The sequence below is a fragment of the Emydura macquarii genome, unplaced genomic scaffold (genome assembly GCF_026122565.2).
Source record: "Emydura macquarii macquarii isolate MOO-44397 ecotype Brisbane River unplaced genomic scaffold, CSIRO-AGI_Emac_v2 contig_2924, whole genome shotgun sequence".
Lineage (NCBI taxonomy): Eukaryota > Metazoa > Chordata > Testudines > Chelidae > Emydura > Emydura macquarii.
Genome location: NW_027133061.1, coordinates 1,861,982 through 1,881,813, shown reverse-complemented (window position 1 = coordinate 1,881,813; position 19,832 = coordinate 1,861,982). Strand labels below are relative to the sequence as shown.

Sequence of the window (19,832 nt, the reverse complement as noted above, 5' to 3'; positions counted from 1 at the left end):
AGGCGGGCATCAGGAATTTTGTTTTCTATTCCCAGCTTTGCCATCAATTCACCACGGGACGTTGGGCAAGTTGCTTAACCCCCTATGCCCTCAACTAGTAAAATGGGGTAACAATTTATCATCCAGTGTTCTAAAGCACATGGACAACCACACGAGAAAGGGAAAAGTGCGTAGTTCGGTTTTTTTAAATACTTTGTCCACCCCTGAAATGCAGCCACCTCTGGGGTGAGACGCGGCAGCTCTACGTGCAGAGAAACACTATGCACCACCACCTTCAGGGCTAGGGCTGAAGGAAACCACATTCAACTGAAACTGCAGGGAGAATTCAGGGAGCCCGAACGCAATTAGTGGAAGTGGAATTTAGCCAGGACCCCGGGGGTTAACACTCTTATTTATATAACGGTAGTGCCAAGAGGCTGATACCAGGACTCCTGGTGCTATAGATACACAGACAGTCCTGCAGAGATCACACTCTAAACAGACCAGACAGACAAAGGATGGGAGGGGAAACTGAGGCCCAGAGCAGGAAAGCAACTTGCAATGCAGGATGTTCTGTTATCCTGTAACCCCCGCTTGGAAAGGCCGAGCCTGGCCTGTGCTGCTCTCTTCTTCGCTGAGCGTCAACACATGCTGATTTCCCACCAGATTTTCCTCCCTGCCCTGTGGCAGATCAGATCAGATCCACCCTGCGACACCACCACATCCTGCCACAGCCGGCTCCCACCGTCCTGAGCTGCTGATGGGCTGTGATGTCTCAGGACCGGATGCCCAATGTCTCTCTCCCAAATGCGACAAGGGTTCAGGCAGCCGGTGAAAGCTCCCCACCCTACGGGTGGCTGGGCAGATCCAGCAAGGCCTGAGTTATTGCAGCCCCAGAGCCTTCGTGCCGAACAAGGATTTCCTCAGACCCCAGACAAGAAGCCGCTTCTCCTCTCCACCGGAGACTCCCCCATATAAAAGGTGCCCATCCCCGAGGTCTCGGGGCGCACGCGACGTAGGCTCCCACTTAGGCTCTAGTGATCCAGTCCGTCCGGGGCTACGCCGGGACAGTCAGCCCCCTGGGAGCGGCACAGCCTGTAATCCCTACTCCAGCGGCGGGCACCGAGCGCCGTTCCCAAGAGGGGCACAGTGCCAGCTGGGTAGGCGGCAGAGCCGGGGCAGCTGGGGCTGGAGACGGGGTGGGTCTCCTGGGAAGCCCTCGTGCAGCTGCTCTCCCCTCTGACAAAGGGGGGGGGGGTCGTCACCACCTGCACTCCCCCGGGGCAGAGGGGGGGCGCAATCCCCTTGGAATGCTTGGCACAGGGCTGGGGCGGGCTGCAATCTGCCTCTCGCCACGCCAGGGCTTGGGACTAGGTGAGTACCACCTGGTTTGGAGAGTCGTCCGTCCCCACCCCGGCCGCCATTGCCAAGCAACAAGCTTTGTGCAGTTCCCCCCCTCCCGCAGGGTCTGGGCACCAGACAGGGAGCGATGGGCAGCGATTCAGCGCTCGCTCCAGACGGGTTCCCCTTGAGAGTCCCTCCTCCTAACCCCGGCCGAAGCTGCAAACGATGGAGCCACCGGAGGCTTTAGGAGCCCAGACCGCAGCTCTTATCCCCTAGAAGCGGCAGCAAGCTCGCGGCCTTCCACGGGCATGAGCTGAGCCTGTGGGGTCTGTTGTGAAACACATGATCCTGAAGGACCTCTCAGAGAGGGGGTGCGGTCAACCAGGAGCCAGGACTCCTGGGTTCTCTGCCCAGCAATGGCACTGGGACAAGTCACTTTCCCCTCCTGGTGCCTTCTGTGAGATGGGAACAAGGGCTGAGCACCATCACAGGGGGCTGGATTAGTTAGGGGAGAAGATCTGCCCCACAGCAAAAGGTTGGCATAAGCTCTCATGCCTGATGCTTTACTTGGGGGCGGGCGGGTCTTAGGTGCTAAGACTGATGCACTGGGGTGAAACGACTCTAGCGTTTATCAAACCCTTTCAGGGCCCTTGTAGGAGGTATATTGGCTGAGCACAAGTATCAACCCCCCTCTAAGTCCTGACTGAACAGACGACAGAGAATTTAGATAAGCAATTATCCCCCCGAATTAGCCAGTGAGTGTTAGCAGGCTGAGCTATGGGGAGCTGAAAGGAGCGAGAGCAAGAAGTTTGTTCTTCTTATGTGCTTCGCTCTGGGGTGGGATGCCGCAGTGCAGAGTAACACTACGCACCACCACGTCTGGGCTCTTCTTGAAGAAGAGCATGCTCCCCAGAAACAGCAGGGAGAACGGAGGGGGATGTGATGCCGCAGCATCTCCAACCCCAAGCATTCAAAAATGATGAGTCAGGCCCCCCCCGCAAAAATGAGAGTTTGTAAAAGAAAATGAATACATAAATACATTTTGGCTTCTTTCAATTGGTCTCCTTGTTTTTGAACCTGTAGGATTCACATTTTCAAACTTTTCTCTGTAACCACAAGGACTAGAAATTTACTTCTATTTTAAAACTAAAAGCAGAAATTCACATGACTCCAGCAGCTGGGGCTTCAAGCAAAAACACCAAATGCCAGGAGACCTGGCAACACCAGGAAAGAGAATTTAAATACAAAAGTTCCCCCTGGATTTCAAAGTTCAGTTGGATTGGGAGAACTTCCAGTAGTTCTCCAGTTATCTGTTTAACAGAATTACTAGAACAAGTTAGATTCTTTCCACTTTGCCTGTTTATTTTTTTGCTGAATGCATGGTAAATTTTCCAGCCAATGTTACAATCCATGCCTCAAATGTTCAAATGTCCTCAGTAGCTGATGAGAGAAACAAACCTCTGCAACCTAACACCACTTCACTGAAAGAGGGCGGAAAAAATCTGACCGCCCTGGATTTAACAAAAACAAACACACGCACAACAAACATTCTAGCTCTTTGCAATGATTCAGTTTGAAGCAAACCCTATCAAATGACCTTCCCAGGGTAAATTCCAACTCTGCTAATTACTGTATGCCTTCCTAAATTCCCCTTGTAGCTTCCAACAGGTTTTTTTTTTTTAAACTTCCTGTGCTAATTTATCATGTTGTCGTGTGCTGTTAAGACTTGCCACATTCCACCCCAGAGGTGGTTGCATTTCAGTGGTGAAAAAAGTTCTCCCTGTGGGTGGCCTGAACAGCTTTGGAATCCCTGGAGGGTAATAAGAAGTGATAAGGGCCCTGCTCTAACATTAGAACAGTCTGGTAGGAAGAATGTGATATTGACATAGATCCTAGTGGCAAAACAACCACAGTTTATAGCAGCCAAGAGGGTCGGGGGACCATCCGAACCCTGTGTGCCAGCACTCTAAATAGAGAACTAACGGAGGGTCCCGCCCATGACTGGATGAGCTCATGGGCCAGCTGAGGCTGTTGTGACGTTCAAGTCACAGATCCGTGGCAGGTGTTTGCTGGGCATTTCCACCCGGCGAGCACCAGAAACACCTACAAATATTGGTCAAGTGCTGGCCCTGCTTTGCCAGCTCGCATCCAAGGAGCTCAAAACACTTCACACACACGGAACTGAGTCTCATCACTCCCCCAGAGAAGGCGCTACCATCCGCATTTCACAGGGGCAGGGGGCAGATAAGTCACAGAAACAACTCAGGCCCTGGGTCCACGGTCACACAGTGAGTCAGAGGCCGTTTCAGGAACAGGCTCCAGATCTCCAGACACCACGGCCCACGTTTTAAACCGCTAAACCATCCGCCCCTTCTCATTACCGGATTGTTACTGTGCAGCGTTAATGTGGGAGGCAGTTTATGTCCCGGGTTCCCTTCAGCTGCAGAATCAAGGTTGAGAAGCCGGTAGCCTTGGAAAGCTAAGGAACATTTCAAAGAGGCAGTTGGCAAATACACACTAGCTTTTGATGTGAGGGAAAGAGAGACTGCAAACAACACACACACACAACACACCCTGAAGAGCCAAGACAACAAAGGGGGGGGGGGTAATTAGAAGCAAGATGTTAAATATCCTGTTAAATGCCAAAACAGAGCGAGATCGAGATCTTCGGTTACTGGGGGAGAGATGGGCAAGGGGGAGAGAGAAATGGAGGCCTTGTCCCGTCCCCCACACTCCTGCTTTAACTACACTGGCATAGTTAAAGCAGGACAACCCCTTCGTGTGGACGGGGTTCTGTGGGTATACAGGTGTGAATATGGCTAATCCCGTAGGGGAAGAGGAATGAGCTGTGCAGGAATCAGACCCCTCCCTACTGGTATAGTTGCAGGCACGCTGGTTGTACTGGTTCTAAGAAACCAAATGGCTTCGATCTGCCTCTCAGCTGCTCAGAGCCAGAGTCCGGGCTGTGCTCCCTTCCCCACCGGCACCCGGAGGGCCTGAGTCTCATTTACACGGCTCTGCTACGCAGGGGCATTAAAGCGGATGCACCTTTAATTTCTGCTCTTTCTAAGTGTCCCTTTCCACGGCCATGGGACCTTTAGCGTATCCAACTCAGGCCCGGCGTGGGCAGCTGCATGCACGCTGCATTAACCATTGCACCACACTATTAATGTCTTGAGAACTCAGCCTGTATGCAGAAGTGACAGCCCTCTTCTTCTCAGGGGGACACCCACGGGTCCCACACCCCCCCCTTCCCACCAAGGGGGCTTGAATCGAGGGTATGTTTTGCCTTGTGTCTCTTGTGAACACGCTCCATGACCTGGGGAAATGGGTGATATTAACTAGCAGACCAGGCCCCACACACTGATTTTAACACGTCACCTGGTCAGGGTCAACTTTGGAGGAGGGGGCTGAGCCCCTTCCCAATAGCTGGTGTGTGTTACAATCACATCTTGCCTACACTAGGGCTTTAAAACGCTCTAGTTAACCCCCCGCCCCCTTTCCTAATGTAGAGCTGGCCAACGGGGACACCAGCCAGGTAAGGGGACCGCATTCAAAGTTGGTTTAAAAAGCAGATTCATCTACAGGGGCCTGGCCAGTGGAAACAGGCCTGAATTCTCACATTCTGTGTTTAAAAGTGAGGGTCGGGAGGCATTTGGTGCATTGGTATTGCAGCAGCACCTAGGGGCTCCAGTCACAGACCAGGATCCCAGACACGGAACAAAGTCTGTCCCTACCCTGTAGGGTCTAGAGTCCTTGTCATCGTACAGCACCTAGCACGACGGGGCAGGGCTCCTAGGCAGCACCGTAATACAGAGACTAACCCAACCCTGCAGATTTCGGGACAGACTTTTCAAAAGGGGCGTTTGAATCTCTGTGGGACCTGGAAGCCGAACTCCTTTGGGTCCTTTTGAAAAATCCCAACCTTCACTTAGGCAAGAAAACCCCCTTCTCGATTCCCGTGGGAGCATCTGCCTCAGCAAAGGACGCGGGGTCCAACCTGCGACCGGAGCCGAGGGCCTCAGAGCGTTTTACTCCAGAACCCGTCTCCCAGTTGAGGTCTGGAGCAGCTGAATTTATACTTTACAGAGCTTCGCACAGCACTTTCAGGGAACAAACGCATCCAGTCGCTAACGTCACAGGGAGCGACTCTCTCTGCTGCACCATAAACCTGTCGCGGGGAGGGAGGGCAGCAACTGATCACCCGCTAGGGCAAAGCCGTTGTCCCGGGGCTAGCGGATCAAAGCGCTGAGCCGGAGAGCAGAAGAGCCTTAGGGTGCAGCTCCCCGGCTAAGCCTCAGCAGGGAGGGGACACCCACAAAAGGGACAGTCCCGGGCACGCCCAAGGGATAGCTACGAAGCCCACACAACAAAGCAGAGCATTGGAGAAGCTTAGTAACGACACAAATGGATTAGGCACCCCAGAGAACTGATCACGGCAGTGTCAGTGTCCACAGTGGCGTTCCCAGGAGAAGGATGTCCCAGTGGTGAGGACACTAGCCTTGGGAGACCCAGGTTTAATCCCCTGCTCCAACACACACCCCGTCTGATTTAGGTGAGTCACTTCACCTCTTCGGGCCTCAGTTTCCCCAGCTGTCCCATGGGGATACTAACACTGCCCTGCCTCACAGGAGGGCTGCGAGATGCTCAGATACTACAGTGACGGGGCGGCAGATAAGGACCTTAGATACGTTTCCCCCCTGGTTGGTTCCCTTTCGGTTCCCCCCAGACCTCCAGTCTGCCTTGCTGTTTTATAACGTGGGAAATACAGCCCACAGGAATCCCGAGAGTGAGAGAGAGCGCAGTGTGCACGTCTCTCCTCTGTACCATGCCATCTCAACCGGGCACAAACTGGCTGCTGTCTCGGTCAGACCCCTAGAAAGGGGCAGACACGCAAAAGGGCTCGAGTGCGAGCTGTGCCAAGGCCCTTTCACGCCACCCTGGCAGCATAAAGGGCCCCTTGAGAATCTCCTCCCCTTTTCCTCAGGGCTCTTCCCAGCCAGAATGCAGCTTGTGTACGTGCTCTGCACCTGCCCCACCCACAGCATAGGGGGAGGATGAGGGGTGTCACAGGAGTGCACGGTGCTGCAGCTCTGCCTGCTTGCCAGGGAGCAGAGCCTAAGTGACAGCAGCCCCGAGGCTGCTGTAATTTACACCTGGTCTGGGCAGGGCTCTGTGTGGCTCCAAAACACAGGCAGTGCAAAGGGGGTGTCAAGCTGCCTTAAGTCCCAAGCATCAGAATGGGGGTAACGAGGTAACAGCCCCATGGCCCCCCTCCTCCAGCACCGTGGTCTCTAGCGACCCAGGCCAGGCACTGGGTAAACGAACCCCAAGTGCAAGCAACACATGCAGGCCAGCAGACGAGCAGCTGGGACTCCTGTGCCAGCCGGGGCAGACGCTGCAGTCTGGTGACCGAGGGGAGGAAGTGAAGTCATCCTCTTCGTTTTTAAGAGGAAAAACATTGTTTTTGAGATTGGCCAGCCAGCTCTTGTGCAACTCAGAAGGGGCTGGGGGGGGGGGGGGGAAGGTGGGAGGCCAAAACAAGTGAGAAACTCAGTGTTTAAGTGTTCCCACTAGCTAGCCACGGTCCAGATTTATTTCTCACAGCCCGTGGCTCTGAACACCACTCAGCCTCGCTCCAGGATCGTCGCAGGCTGGCAGGGATGAATGAGATCCTCTGCTCTGGCGTGAGCCTGAGACTGAAAAACAGGTTCTAGCTGAGAAGCAGCTCCGGGACCTCCAGGGCCCTGGTAGGATTAACGGGATTATGGGATCGGGGCCCCCTTGTGCACACAAACCACGCTCGGAAGAGCTCACAGTCTGAAACAGACACGGCAGCATTGGCAGAGACGAGGAACTGAGGCACGGAGAGTTTAAGGGATTTGCCCAAGGTCGCCTGTGGCAAAAAGGGCAGTTGAACCCATGAGCCCAGTGCAACGCTTTTAACCACAAGACCAACCTCTCTCCCAGGCCTGCAGCTTCTGAGATGTCAGGCACCAGCTCCGAAGGGATCGGCAGCGGGGGCTACGCTGTACCTCCCAGGATCAAGTCCCCTGCTTTTATCATTGCCAATTTTCCCTTCCATCAATTACCCCCTTTGTAACACTGAGCCTGCCCAAAGCCATCATCACACAGCGTTTCAGCCTCCAGCTCCACCTGTAACTTACTAGGTTCATTCATTCACGTCGCCCCCTAGTGGCTGGGCCACAGAGAGGATAAAGGCCCTACTACTACAACCAGTGAAGGAAGCTCCTGTTTGCACTACAGGCCTGGGAGTTCAACGACCCGGGTTCTCTAGTAACACGCTGTAAACCCAGGCCCAGTGGATGTTATCCATCCAGGGCTACGTGCAACAGAAAAAAACCCCGTCAGCTCCCTTTGGCACAGGGGTGGGAGCGGGCACATGGCTTCGCCGCTCAGTGGCATTCCTGGGGGCTGGCGTTACCATGAACTCGAAAGCTGCCCGCGCCTCTTGTTTCTGGCTCGCACCCGTGCGAAGCAGCCAAGAAGGGCAGGTAAAGGAGCTGCGGAGGAGAGACGTGGCCTCAGCGCCTGCAGAGCTCAGGGCTGCTCTTTAGACTGACTTGGCAGGAAATGGGCTCAGATCAGCTGTTGCCGTGCTGCAATCGCAGCTGTGTACCAAGGACAAGACATTGGGGTGTGGCAGGGGGAGGGGGAAGGGCCTGCTCCCACGGTCTGCTCCCCCTCTGTAACAGAGGGTACGTCTCCACTGCAATCAGACACGCCGGTGCCAGCTGACTCAGGTTCAAGCTGTTTAATTGTGGTGTAAACAGTCAACCCAAGCTCTGGGACCCTCCCACCTTGCAGGGTCCTGGAGCTAATTGCATTGTAGATACACCCAAAGATCACTCTGCCCCAAACAGGCCTTTTCGGGGGGTGTCAGAGCAGAGCGTCCCTTAGAATCTCATGCACGCAGAGGGTACCTTGAAGCAGGCCACGGGCAGCCTGGGGCCCACCAATGACGGCAGCCACCTCTGGGGCAGAGCACAACCACTGTTTCACAGCACACACACGGTTGACATGCTGCAGTTCAGAGCAGGGAGTGAAAACTGCTGCCTACGATTTGGGGAGAAGAATGTAACTGGCCAGAGGGCAGGAAACCCGGGCTAAGAGCCCACTGTTGTGAGAGGCACCACGGTATTAATAGTGCAGGTCACTCGCTAAGTGTTTGTACAGCGCCTAGCACAACAAGTTCTTGGTTTTAATTAAGGCCTCTCGCTAAACAACAGGCTTAGTTGTACATGGCTTAGTCTCACTCCACATTTCTAACAGTCAGACCTGCAGCCTTGAGCCCAGACAATCTCTCACTCCCATTAGGGGAGTGGGTTTGTGTGTGTATTGAGCTGCACACCCTTGGAGAATCTTTAATACTCAAGGATTACGCAAGAGACAGAAGGACGCTGCAGGGGTTTTCATATCCCAGCACAAGGAGTTTTAGTACAATGGCATCTGCAGTGAACCCGCCCTGCTCTGGAAATCCACAAGATAGGAGCCCGCAATGGCCTTTCCCGGCAAAGCCACTTTCCAACCTATACAATTCAATTGCATTTTGAATGGCCCTGTAAAAAAGCCAAAACAAACACAGCTTGCCACGAAGCTCCATGACTGGTTCTAGCATCCAGATGGGTGCTGGGAGAAAAGCAATGGGGAAGCATCCTGCATGAGCTACCAGCAGCATGCAGCTACTCAGGGAAAAACATCATATGGCAGATCCGATAAGCAGAGCCCAGGAACAACTGCTCTTCCGGAGGGGAACTTGCAGAGATGAGGCAGCAGATGTAAACCTCGGTTACTGCAGAAAGGGAAGCAGTATGTTCTACGGGCAGAAGAGCAAGTGGGCTGGAAAGGCAAGCCAGGCGTGAATGGGGCCCATTTTTTCTGTTTGTACAGCCCCTAGCACCTTAGCGTCTTGGTCCACAGGTGAAGCGCCAATGCGCTACTACAATGCAAATTGGCCAACTGCCAGTATTCACCACCGGGGGATTCAGACTAGAGAGAGAAAAGCAAAGGTGGTACTCGAACACACCCCGCCCACAACCATAAGCTCCACCCCATCGTGACACAGTAGGGAGGTCTGAATGGGTCGATCAGCCCTGCAGTGGAGTAGTTAACAGTGGCGGTGCAAGTTATAACGCCGTGTAGACAGGCAGAGTCCCTGCCCTGCTCTGAATGGGTGCAGGGGAAAGTCCAGACGCTTCCCCACCCCCATGCCAATCTGGCTTTTAAACAGTAACACAAAACACGGACTCTGCAGCCTCAACTATCTCCTGAGGCTTGGCCAGTCCTAGGGTTTTCCTGACCCTAGGCTTGGAGCCTCTCTGCGGGACAGAGAGGTTCCAACGCTTCTCAGGTGCCAGCTGGAGCTGACTGAGTCCCCCTCGCTCGGCTGCAGAGTCAACACCCTCCCAAGATGTTCACGCCCCTCTGGGGTGTGTTTCAGGCTGTCTGCAGACCCAGGCAAAGGTCACTGCGTCACTTAGACTCGTGGCACATGGGGGCTAGAGAGCTAACGGAAGCTTCCCGCAGTTTGACCCGCTCTGCGCCTCGATTTTCTCTCCCCACCTCCCCCAGGGAGGGCAAACGTTCTAAGGAGCCTCGGCCCCGGGGCTCCCACAGGCACAGATCTGAGCAGCCCACCAAGGCCTCCGCCCAACGGCAGAGTGAAAAGGGAACTGGCGTGGAGTGGCGGCTCCCTCTCTCTCTCTCTCTCGGCCTCTCACACCACAAGCACCGCTCGCCGCTGCATCGAGCTAAGGGATCTCAGTGGTTTCCTGAGGAATGAGGATGTCGAAACCATTTGCAAAATTAAAATGAAACCCTTTGCTGAGACGCTGATCAGCAGGAAGGGCTGGGGAGGGGGGCAGTGACGCTGCAGAATCCGGCCTGGCTGAATCCTGCAGTCACCTAACGAGAGCTGGAGTAGAGGGAGGACCCCGGGGGGACCTCCTGCCTGCAGAGGGAGAGCAGCTAATCTTGCAGGTCCCTCTTTATAACCAAACCACCTGGGTAATCAGTCGCCGTGTTCTTCCTGCAAACAACCCGGCTCCATGGACACCAGAGTAGTTACCGCACTAGGCAGAACCCCACACAAACAGGGCCCAGGCCTCTCAGCTTTCTGGGCAACCTCTTCCAGGCAGGCCCCTGTCCCATTACCACTCTACTCCAAGAGTCTCCTTGCAGGAGTGTGATGAGAGACACTCACAGATAATCAGCCTCCACAACACACAATGTATAAAGGACTAGAGCATCCGGAGCACGGTCCAGGGTCCGTTCCCCTTCCCTGAAAAAAGGATCAATTTTGGCCACATCAGGGGAGTCACTTGTTAGCCCTGGTTGAACTTCAGATGACAGGGCACCATCCTGTCCCACAGCTGTTACTCACACGGATGTTCATAGCCTAGTGGTTAGAGCACTAGACGGGGGCTCAGGACACCCACGTTCTATTCCCCATTCTGGTCCAGGGGGTGACTGTGGGCAAATCAGTTTCACCCTCTCTGTGCCTCAGTTTCCACATTTTACAGGTGATAAGTGATACTAACCCCCTTTGTAAAGCAGTTTGCGATCTGCGGCTGCAAAGAGCTAGGGGTTATTACAACACGATTGTGAACAGTTACATCACCCAGCACTCACAGGCAGCCAACAGCCTTGCCTGAAAGCGGGATCTACACTGGTTGAACTGAAATTAGATGTGTGGACAAAACACATTTAATTTACACTAGTTACTAATGGACATACGCTGAGCTGAAATAAAGCCGGGTTTAAACTGAAGTCAGAGTCTCTACCCAGAGGTTTACATCTGTCCATTGGTGTAAATTCACATCTTGGTTTACACTGGTGCAACTCTCTCATGTAGGCACACGCCCAACAGGAAATGCAGAAACACACACAACTGTGCAGCATGGGAAGCGGAATCCTGCGAGTTGGACAGAGACTGGGAGGGGCTCAATTTCCATTGGTTTCCAATAAGACCTGGGGGCTTCCTCCGTTAGGCCCCTTGAATCTTTCTGGTGGGGATTTTAAAATTGGAATCTGACCAGGACATTAGATCAGGGAGCCCTTCTGTTGCAACACGCACCACGAGACGCAGCCACGTCCAGCAGCCAGAACTGTGCTTTGACAACCATGCCGGTGTCAACATTTCAGGAAGGATGGTGGTAAATTGGAGCAGGTTCAGAGCAGAGCCACAAGAATGCTTAAAGGATTAGAAAACTGGGCTTGTAGCAATAGACTCAAGGAGCCCCATCTATTTAAGCTGAACAAAGAGAAGGTGAAGGGGTGATTCGCTCAGTCTGTAAAGGTGCGTGTCATGGAGCACGGGAACAATTAACCATCTGACCATTTTTCAGTCATGGTTTGGATGTTTTGCTAAAGCGATCTCGTCTAGTTCAAAAGGAATTGTTTGGAGAAGTTTCCTGGCCTCTGTCACACAGGCTAGATGACCACAATCCATGGTCTCCAAATCTATGAAGCTACATCTCATCCCAGAGGTTGAGGTTCTCTCCCACGCAGAGCCCCCACCTGGGTACAGACAGCACCCCCGACTGATATGCTGACATCACCTCCCACATTCCCGACTGGTCTCCCATCCAAGCACCAGCCGAGCCTGATCCTATGTAGCAAGATCAAATGAAACCACGACTGAGGGAGTAGAACCACCACCACTGCTGCCAGCTAGGAGGTCAGGGCTAGGAACGCTGCCCTAGATTCCCTGGGTCAGACCCTACGCTAGCGTAAGTTGGCAAAGCCACATGACGTCAATTGACCGACAATGGCCTCGCATGAGCTGAGGATCCGACGCCGTATTTAAGAAATCCCAAATCTTTCTGCGTATGCAGGAAAAGGCAGAGGCTGCAGAACACAATCAAGCTGTTTTGGTTAAACAATGCCAAGGCTGGCCCCCAGGGGTGTTCACTTCCACAAATACAACAACAATGCTGGGAGATCAAAGCAGGGGAAACGGCCTAAAATTGACCCAATTGCGGCCCAGCTGGGAAACAACATGCAGCTAGCCACTGGGAGAGGGAGTCTGGAAGAGAGAGAAAGGGGGAGGAAACCTGCCTCCAAGATTTTCCAAAGGGGTTTGAGATTTTGGGTGCCCACCTTGAGATGCCCCGAACGGGCAAGATTTCCCGGAAATGGGTGCTCACTGCTTTCTGAGAGCCAGGCCGCTCTGGGGAGTCTCAAGCTGGGCCTCCCAAAAGTCACTCGTCCCTTTTGAAACTCATGGCCTGAGTTCTGATCGGATGTCAGCACTCCGAGGGCCTGATCACTGTCTCCATTAAGGACTCTTTACACCACTCTGGCGGCATAAAGGGGCTGTAAAGCGGGTGTCAGGGTCATTTATGTCCTAGCGGGGACAAGAACCAGGCCCTCAATGTTTTATGTCCAGGGACTAATTAGATTAGATGCTCTTTGGGGCAGGGACCATGTTTGTATAAACATCAGTGTGGCCTAGTGGCTAGAGCACTTGACTGGGCCTCAGGAGACCTGGGTTCTAAATCCCAGCTCTCCCACCAGGTGAACTTGGGCAAGTCACTTCCCCGCCTCGTGCCTCAGTTTCCCCAGCTGTAAAACAGGGATAATGCTACTGCCAACCGTTGTGCAGCAAGCGCATTGAGAGCTACTGATGAAAATCGCTAGGTAAGAGGCAGGAGTTTTTGAAGTATTTTCAGCGCCCAGCTCAATGGGTCTTCAGGCACTACCAGAGTACGACAGATTACCAAATAAAAAAGCATGAACTGTTGTACCCCAAAGCCATAAAATAAATGCAGAGAGAGTCCCTCACCACGCACCAGGAGAGGAGGAAAGATGGCAGAAAACACCACATGCCACCCCTCCTAAATCCCATCGGCAGTAGCCAGAGCTGCTGCCAGCACTTCAGCTTACGGGGAACGGACAATATTGGCTGGAAACGGTCTTGAATGGGGACGCGGGTTTCGCCGCCCATGTGTGGGACAGTCTCCTCCTCTCTCAGTGCCTAGAAATGCACAGGCCAGGCTGGCAGGATTTACCCATTGAACTGCACTTCGGGACCCACTGAAATGCCACCGTCTGCCCTGGGAACCAAACAGTGGCTCAGTAAGGGGAAGGCTGGTGATTAAGGCACTGGGTTGGGACTCAGGAGATCAGTGTGGGATTCCTGGCTTCACCACTGTGCCGCCTTAGGGGAGTCACCTCCCCCCTCTGTGCCTCAATTCCCCCATCTGTGAAATGGGGGGAACAATCCTCTCTCTGTCTGGCCTATTTAGACCCTCAGCTCTCTGGGGCAGGGTCTGTCGCTCTCAGTGTACGTACATCACCTAGCACAAGGAGACTCTGATCTCAGGTGGGGCCTCTAACCTCTATTCTAAATGCAAACAATCATCATCAGACTGGAGCCATCTAGGACAGTCTCCTGGGCCCGGCAGTGTCCAGCACCAGCTGCTTCGAAGGAAGAGGCAAGAAGCTCTGGGATAACCTGCTCCCTGAGAATATTTCTTCCTGACCCTATCAGAGGTTGCTTAGTGCCCTGAAGCATGAGGGTTTATAGCCCTTCTTGCTCATAGCCACATGTCCATAGTATCCACAGCCATCTCTTCCCTCTCCACGTACGTGGGCCAACCCAGCTAGGGGAGAGCAAGCTGCAGTCTATCCTTCCTGTGCAGCAGCAACAGAATCAAGGGAACCCCAAGCACATCCCCAGCGGGGCAGAGGAACACCCAGCCAGCGTGGCAGATCTAGGGCAGAGCGGGCGGCTCGTCATGCAACCTCTGACTCAATCCCAGCTGGAAACACGTGTGGCTCCACGATCGCATTGCCAACGGAGTCGCTTTTCCGACAGTACCCGCATTTGCAACGCGACGGACGCAGGCAGGTGCGAACAAGGGTCAACAGAGACCAGACCTTCCCCGCCTTCTCCTGTACCATGGGGCTGGGATCCCAGGGCAGTGCAGGGAACGATAACCCAGTTTCTCTTCCCACGGGTGAGATCCTCTCCGAAGGGCAAGGAAAGCTCTTTACCCCAGAGCCGGCAGCTGCCGTGCAGACAGATGTTGCAGACACAAGGTCCCGATTGAGCCCGAGGCCCCAGCAGCTGTCAAAAAGCAGCACGCCATCCAGGGTGGGAACAGCTGCAACCGTGGGACTCTGGACAGGATTCGGGGAGCTGCCCTCACCAGGCTGACACTGAAGTCACAAGCTCCCTCCCCGACCGGGGTGCTAGTTCGGCTCCTGTTTTATAACCAGGCTTTGCCAGGTCGCCGGCGCGGGCAGCGCATACAGACCGTGCTGTGCCAGGTTGCCGGATCTCTGCGCAGAGCCGATGGGAGCTGAGTCCCGTGGCCATCCCAGCCTCGTCTCAGCTCCCAAGTGGTCTCCCCCCTTCCCACCCAGCACAGCTGGGCGTCGCGCCGATTAGGGCCTGGTCACCGGGAAAAAGTTGCACCGGTTTAACCCAAGGCGTGGATTTAAAGTGACGCTCCAGGGAGCTGCTGGTGGAAGCTGCTGCAGGGAGCAGCCTCAGTTGGGACGGCTGCCCCGGGTCATAATTACTTACTCCAGGGGTGGAAGACAGGCCAGTGGGCAGACAGCCCTCCCATTATTTGGCTACACCCCTAACTGCAGGCTTGCGGATGGTGGCGGTGGAGGGGGAACCAGGCAGGTCAAGTGGGGCTGCGGTCCTGGCTCCATGAGTCTTGAGCGGGGCAGACTAGACTGGGGGGAGGTACAGACCCAAACAATACAAGATGCCCAATGCCAGGAATCTGGACTGACTCCAGCCGTGGATGGGGGAGAGAGAGAACCACCGGCATGGCAGCGCCGTGCGCTCTACTTATTAACCGCCCTGGGGTCTCTGACCCATGGGGGGCAGGGGGAGAAAGTGTCTGCAAACACTCCTGACCAGCCGCACGCTGCTGCCCTGGGACACGCCTCGTCCGCTGTTTCCTGGCACAGAGGAGCTGAGATCTGCCCTCGCTGGTTACATGTTAGCCTGACGCAGGACACGGGACATTTCACCGCAGAGCCTAGCAAAGCCGCGCCTTGATCTCGGCTGGGTCCTCTGGGTGCTACCAGGATCATCAGAAGACAGGACCGTCCACAGGAGCCTTGTGGAGGTGGGCACCCAGCTCCCTCTAAAATCCAAACCCCGGCCGCGGGGCAGCGCCAACCCAAGGCTGCTCTACAGGAAAGGAGCTTGGCAGGTCCCAGCCACCTGGCTCCCGCATCGGCAGAACAAGCTAGAGAGGGCGAATGTCCCACATGGCATCCATTAACCCTTTCAGGTCAGGGCCACTCCACAGCAACAGGACAGCGATGGGGAAGCTTGCTTTGCCACTGCTCTTGGGGACAGACAGACAGACAGAGGGCGTCAGTCAGTCTGTCGCCAGCCCCGATTTCGCTTCGGGGAAAGGAGAAGCCAGACGCAAGGAGCCGGATGGAAGCTCCACCTGAAAGCAGAGAGAGGAGGGAATCCTCCCACGGGATGACTCAGTGCGTTATCCCCAGGGAAACGGTTCCATCTCTTCGCCCCGCCCGCCAGCCCGAGAATCAGACAGGAAACGAACGAGATTTCATTCATCTGCACCGTTCAGCTTGCAGCCAACAGGGATTACCAGCAGCGCTCTGGCCTCCTACGCACTCAGCCCCAGGAGCCGGCGGGGCACATGAGCCCCGGGAATGCAGTGCAAAGCCAGGTAATTCTTGAGACAGCAGAACCTGGGAGTGGAAGGTTATAGGGACTGACAGCACTGGGGGCCTGGCACAGGGCAGTCAAGATTCCCGAGGTTCGGGTCAAGACAAGAGAGACAGTGTGGAGGTAGAACAGCTCCCACTCCTCATTTACCATGCACATGGATTCTCAGAGACAAGACCACATCTCTGGCGACTTCGTCTTCCAGAGCTGAAGGTAGCTGCTTATTATCTGTATTGCGGTAGCACCAGTCATGGACCAGGAGCCCATGGCGCTAGGCGCTGTACAAACAGAACTAAGAGACGGTTCCTGCCCCAAAAAGCTTCCAAACCATGAACAGAGCTCTTTCCAGGCACAGCTACAACAATCAGGAGCTTGTATTGACATCGCCCTCCATCCCAACGCACCACGGTCATGGCATTGCTCACCCCTGGAGCATGTCCACCTCTGGGGTGCAACCCAGCAGCTGTTTAGCAGCCAGACAGCCACATCCTGGGGTGCTTTTGGATAGGAAGAAAGAAGCACCCAATTGAAACTGCAGGGCAGAGGAGGGAATGCTGGAGTCAGAGGAACGAAATGGGCAGAGCTCGAATTTGGCCTGGACCCTTGGACTAGCGTCACTTCTCTTGGGCAGAGGGATCTTAAAAGATCACAAGGGCAAGGCCTAAGTTTTAACATCTCATTAAAAAAAAAAAAAGAGAGAGAGAGAAAGCAAGAGCCAAACACAAGCAAGCAGCAGGGCTGCATGCAACAGGCGCCCAGATACCGCAGTGATGGGCAGCAGCATTAAACTCTAAAATAGACAGGTTCTCTTCTATAGGCACGGCCCACAGGACCCCAGCAGGCTGCAAAAACAGCCTGTGTGTTGCCACCTTTGGGTTTCCCTGGCCCAGGGTAATCTGCTTCCCTTATCCAGCTGACTGAGCTATCCCCAAGACCGAAACTCACTCAGTTTCGATCCGGCAGCGGCAGGAAAGAAGCACGTGGGGCTGATGCAAGGGCTAGCTGCCCCCGTGGCCTCCCGGGAGCCTCCCACAGAATGGAGCTGCGAGCGCCCATCAGAAGGGGAGAGCAGAGAGCCAAAACCACAGAACCTTGGGACAACCCAGCCGTACGCAGAGCACGCCCTTTACATGCATGCGTCTTTGCTATAAGGCCTGAAGCTCTGCAGACATGTTAGTCTGTATCCTGTACTGCAAAGCAAACACAAGGGCAGAACTCTGCCCTCAGAACTGCCTGGTGCAGCCCAACCCGAGAGGAGTAAGGCAGCAGCCCAGACCGCACTGTCAGCTGCGTGACCAAGTCATGAGCACATCCACAGTGCCAGACCCGTTTCTCCCAGGCTGCATGATGGATGGGATAGGCCTGATCATCTCCCCCACCGGGAGAAAGGACTCGCGGCTGTCTAGAGTTTAGCAACACTGATCGAAGGGCTGGAAAGGAGGGCAAAGAGGAAAGCAGGAGTCCAGCCAGCAAGCCCCTAGACTGAGTTTTAGAAAGAGCATTAGGTATTTAAACAGCCTGAATAGGGAGTCAGTGGGAGACCGTACCGCTGGAAATCAAGCCACTAGGAACAACCCTGCATCTCCAGTGAACTATGCCTCTCTCCTCATTCCTCGAGGGTTTATATGAACACCTGCAGCGATGTTAGCTAGTGGGCAATCACAAGGAGTGCAGACACCCCACTCCAGGGCATCAGGCTGTCAGCAGGCTGGGTCAGGGAGGAATTTCCCACCATGCATTTGCCCAGTTTGGTGAAGCCGTTTATGCTTTCCCCTGATGTAGGTATTGGCAAAGGGCACCCAGGATGAAATAACCACCCTCCGCACAGACAAGCCCGAAGTCGCTTTTGAAAATGGGGCTTTGGATTTCAAAGTCACGTGGGTGCTTTGGAAAATTTTCCCCAGAGTCTGAGGGTGGAAACACCCAGGACAGCAGGAACCAGGAGTGAGAGGGGACGCTAAGGGAAGAACGTGGGCACTTTGCCTGACAATCAGCCTAGCCAGGAGACTGTCCGGCTGTGGAACGTTCCCTCCAGGAAGCAGCGATAGCACCGTCGCTCAGGGTCTTCGCAACGAGCCTGGACAGAACACATGTATCTGGCTCCCACCACCAGAGTCTCCCCATCTCTACGGGGGCAGGGCAGAGCTATTATCCCCATTATACAGACAGGGAAACTGAGGCATAGAGCGGGTAAGTGATTTGCCCAATGTCACACAGGGTGTCTGTGGCAGAGCAGGGAACTGAACACAGGTCTCCCAAGCCCCAGGTTGATGTCCTAACCACTGGACCACACTTCCTTTGCAAAGAGAACATGCTGTAGGGAACAATCCTGCGCTAGCTGGACTGGGCGTGCCGAGCAATTCAGCCCCATGTGCTTCAGTGAGGGAAAGCCGCACTTTTAAACTAGCTGAGGATGAAACTTCCGCTTCTGAATGAAATCTCCGCTCGCCCTCCCCACGCATGCGATGAGTCTCCTGCCTGCTGATACTGAACGGCATCGTGTTCATAAGACACGGCAAAGAGATGGAATTTCATTCTCGCTCCTGGTCACAGCTGGGATTTGCCCGCTGGCTGGAGTCCAGGCAGGGCCTGCACGCACAGAGCCACAAGCTTGATTTATAAATGTTCCCTCAGCTGAATTCGTGTTTGGGACGAAGCCTTTTAGAAGCAGTGCAGCCCAGCCAGAGTGCAGCAAAGGCAAAACCCACCCGCAGCTCAAGGGTCCCCCGCTCGTCCCCCCAGCCACGGTGTTCTGCCCCAGCCACTAGCCTGTACTTGAGGATTTGGAGAATGAAGCAATTGCACGATCCTTCGACACAACTTCGCGTCGGATCCCTCACTGGTGTATACCAGGGCAGCTCCGTTGGAGTCAATGGGCCAGTCACCCGCTGGTGTAAATCAGTTTCATGCCAGAGACTCCAATCTACACTAGCAGCTTGTGCTGGCACAGCTCTGTCCGTCAGGGATCGCCCCGTCACCCCCCACAAACACTGCTGTGCTGGCAGCCGGCTATAGTGCAGACCTAACTGACGTCGCTCCAGCTTCCTCCTTGCAGAAAACCTCGCCCTTCGTGTTTGCCCGCTGCTCTCTGGCAAAGCAAAGATTTTCACCTCCCACTGACATTCTGCATCTCGCACCTTTCCCGTGTGGAAAATCAAAAAAGAAACTGACGAAGAGCAGAATCTGGGAGCTTCCCCCAACTATTCGCATATCGGGAGCAATTCCGATGTAACAAATGGAGCTGGGTCCCCAGCATGCAGAGAGCACGTGACACAGCAATTGACCAGGCAACGCAATGCACTGGAGAAGTTAGCACACCAAACCTTCCTAGATCCAGATCTGGACTGTGCATACAACTTGGGTGCATAAGAAAGCTATACAGTTCATCCACCATAGTCTGTCTCCTAGGCGCCCTAAAATCTCTCTCCCATCCTGCAGCGTGAATCACATTGAACACCACTGATTTCTTGTGCAAGCAACACACTTTTCTACAGGCTCCATGGGACTTTAAAGGGCAGCACATTCTTGTATCCAGATATGGGTGTGCAAACACAGACGCCCTCTCTCTCATACCAACACCGATCCTTTTGTTCTTCACTCACCCCAGCTAAGCCCTTCAACAGGTAGTAGCCAGGGCTGTGTGGAGCCAGCCACCTTGTTCCCTCTTGCAGCTTCGTACCCCGGCCCCCCGCTACATCATGCCGCGGGAAGGAGGGTTTTACTCTCACTCGGGAGTGGACTGTGTTTGCCTTGCTCCAGAAGCGGCTCGTGATGCGGTGGGATGGACAGGAGGTCGCAATGGAGGGGGATGAGATAC

The 19,832-nt window shown here is 54.5% G+C and overlaps 1 protein-coding gene across 3 annotated transcripts in view; it reads right to left on the bottom strand.

The window, feature by feature from the left end:
* The window catches only part of ARHGEF2 (Rho/Rac guanine nucleotide exchange factor 2), a 97,878-nt gene that overhangs the window by 16,404 nt on the left and 61,642 nt on the right, over positions 1 to 19,832 (bottom strand). The window lies entirely within an intron of this gene.